Below are 2,694 nucleotides of genomic sequence, written 5' to 3'. Positions count from 1 at the left end.
CATTTAATACTGTATTGATAGAGCCAACTGATTCTGCAGCAGAGCAGTTGCTTCTCCTGGCTCCCCAGTCCCTGAGCTCCTGCTGCTGCACCCACAGGTATGTACAGCAAGCACTGATACCTTTTTAGTCGGTGGGATTGCCTTGTGATCACCTTTACTAAATATCTACAACCAATCTGATTTTATCCTGTTTTTGTTTGGTTTTTTTCAATGTTGAAATTAAAATCTAGTAGCAGCCTTCTCATTTCTTTGTGTTTTGTGCTGTTTTACAGGCCCACAGAGGAGGACGGCTCCGAGGCAGATGAGGGACGGGTCCCAGGACGGTCCATCGGTGGTGGAGCTGGCCACCCTGGAGTCCCTGAAGAGGCCACACCAGTCTCCAATGGAGCATTTCCTCCTCAGCCTTGTTCCTGCTCTGGAGAGCAGCTGGGTCCTTTTTATTCCTCTCTCTCTGTAAATACTTATATTTTATATATTTATGTTTAATGTTTTTCTGTTTGAGAATTTTAATATTTCAAATAAATTTTTATAATGACTAATGTCTCAGTTCTACTACACAGCAAATGTTGGCACACGACTTGACACATGTAGAATTTATTTCATATTATACTAATGACAAAATATACTAATACAGTGGGATGCAAAAGTTTGGGCAACCTTGTTAATAGACATTATTTTCCTGTATAAATCGTTGGTTGTTACAATAAAAAATGTCAGTTAAATATATCATACAGGAGACACACACAGTGATATTTGAGAAGTGAAAAGAAGTTTACTGGATTTACAGAAAGTGTGCAATAATTGTTTAAACAAAATCAAGCAGGTGCATAAATTTGGGCACCACAAAAAAAAGAAATGAAATAAATATTTAGTGTATATCAATGTGTGTGTCTCCTATATGATATATGGGGTGCCTTTGTCTGGACGTGCTTCCCATCCAGAGCTGCACAGCAGAGAGGAAAGTTCCAGCGCTCCTGGAATCCCTCTGTGATGGACCGCCAGTCTCCAGGTGAAGGCACAGCCATGAAGTCGTCCACTAGACAGTCCCAGATGGCCGTCGCTACCTGGGGAGTGATCTGGCACACCGTGGACACACCGACTCTGTAACTGAACGCTTGGTCCTGAAGGAGTCCCCGGTGACAAGGAACCTGGACAAAATTGTTCAAAATCAGTATTATGTGTACTGCAGTTACAAAATACATTATTCAAATTCCAAAATACTTTTGTGATGTCAGATTTAAATCACAAAACTTAAATCTTACATAAAACATTTTGTAATTATAAGGATAATTACAAAATGTATATTAGATAATATCTAAAACAGTTGTGTTTTGTTTTAACTTTAACATATCATAATTTGATTGGTAGCAACTTTTAGAACTACAGTGTGCCAATCACTCATAATTCCTAAACATGTCAATCAGGTAGGAATGAAGTAAGACATTAATAGAAATAAAGAGTTGTATGTTGACATGTAGCCCTTTCCTTGCTTAAATCATTAATATTTTTGAAAAATTAATCTGTGATAAGACATAGCTTATCAAGATAGAACCATGTAACTAAAGATGAACCAAACTGTTCACAGTTTTATCTAACTCTGTTTTAATAAAGGCTGGTGACCCCTGCTATAGAGTCTGACAGCTGCAGGGATTATATACAAATATTCAACTATCCCAGAATTAAACCAGGTCTAAATAAAAAGGAGTGAGTATTACTACAAAGATTAACTCAGTGGTCCTAATGCTACAGTTTGATATCAGCAAACACCGAGCGCATACATTGATGTGACACCACAGCCATGCTATCATTGCAAACACTGATAACAGCATAAATCGAATTAAATCGGTACTTGATGAGACCTGAGTATTACTAGAAATATTATAAACAGTTGTCTCCGTACCACAGTTTGCTTTCAGTAAACACCGACAGCATTCACTGTTAGCATAGCACATCCATGTTAGCAGTGTATAAATGGATGGCTTAGCATATATTAGCACAGGTATCAATAAAGGACTACCGTATTAAATACTTTTACTAACCTCAGGCAGATGGACAGGCGCTCTGCAGGTGGGATTGAGCGCCTGTAATTGGTGTCTAGGCGGGCGATGCTGGGACCAACGTGGGAAAGCAGGTCCTCAAACTGGCCGAGTGAAAGGAAATGGAATCGGCCGTCATCCTGGCGCAGCTCCTGGAGCAAATGGTGAAACTCACCAAACTGCTCACGCCTCTGGAGGACCTGATGGACCCAGGTACGGGGAGGACGTCTTTTACGCCGCTGCTCTGCTCTCCACAGTACATAGAGAAGGGAGACTCTCTCTTCAAGCGCTAGCTCGACAGCTGCCATCTTGCAAAGATACCGGTCTGGCACAACTTCCTCCCAAATTCCTCCCACATTTCCGGTTCACGGGCATCAAAATATGATATTTTGACGCGCTATGGATTTTTCTTGGACACGCGTTGAGGTGCGAATGTGCACGCGTCAAATTAGGGGCGTTTTGTTCGCGTCCATCGCGTTCGGTGTGAACACACCGTTAGTCTCACTCTGTCTGTTCCTTATATTCTCTGTCCTGGTCGTTGTGTCCTTGGGCAAGACACTTTACCCTACCGCCTACTGGTGTTGGCCAGAGGGGCCGATGGCGCGATATCGCAGCCTCGCTTCTGTCAGTCTGCCCCAGGGCAGCTGTGGCTACAACC

General features: G+C 42.1%; 1 long non-coding RNA gene across 1 annotated transcript; it reads right to left on the bottom strand.

Moving 5' to 3' along the window:
- Positions 1-578: 578 nt before the first annotated feature.
- On the bottom strand, positions 579-2,144 carry LOC146671143 (uncharacterized). The gene is made up of 2 exons (XR_014911585.1): positions 2,040-2,144; positions 579-1,148 (listed from the first exon to the last, which is right to left on the bottom strand). It is a non-coding gene; the product is annotated as an uncharacterized LOC146671143 (long non-coding RNA).
- Between the last annotated feature and the right edge of the window lie 550 nt (positions 2,145-2,694).

Source organism: Rhamphochromis longiceps, linkage group LG4, assembly GCF_057381845.1.
Source record: "Rhamphochromis longiceps isolate RC_006_pf linkage group LG4, R_longiceps_female_GT1.1, whole genome shotgun sequence".
NCBI classification, from domain to species: domain Eukaryota; kingdom Metazoa; phylum Chordata; class Actinopteri; order Cichliformes; family Cichlidae; genus Rhamphochromis; species Rhamphochromis longiceps.
Note: the sequence above shows the minus strand (reverse complement) of the source record. Positions and strands in the feature narration are given on the sequence as shown.